This window comes from Sardina pilchardus, chromosome 10 (genome assembly GCF_963854185.1).
Source record: "Sardina pilchardus chromosome 10, fSarPil1.1, whole genome shotgun sequence".
Classification (NCBI taxonomy): Eukaryota; Metazoa; Chordata; class Actinopteri; order Clupeiformes; family Clupeidae; genus Sardina; species Sardina pilchardus.
The window spans coordinates 14,849,030-14,849,392 of record NC_085003.1 but is presented as its reverse complement, the minus strand read 5'-3'; positions in this window follow the sequence as shown (position 1 = coordinate 14,849,392).

Below are 363 nucleotides of genomic sequence, written 5' to 3'. Positions count from 1 at the left end.
ATGACATTTGTGTGTGTGAAGGAGTGCTTGTGTGTCTGACTCTGATTTGACAGAGAGTTCAGGCACAGATGGAAACCTGGCGGATGTACTGTAGTCTTTTCCATCGGAGAGCCACAAGCCAAAGACTCCTCTGCGCTCTGGGAAACCCACAGAGAGGAGGAGAGAGCAGACAACCATCTCCTTTCACATGAGGCATTTGCCAAAATCAGCCAGGTCCGAACCTGTTTGTCACACGAACAATATATATATCTATGAACATGTTCATATGCCAAGATGGCACACAGTCGACATCATTTATTAGAAAGGGTTGTCACTTGTCATGGGCTAATGGGTGGAGGCAGTGGGACTTCCATCTTTACATGC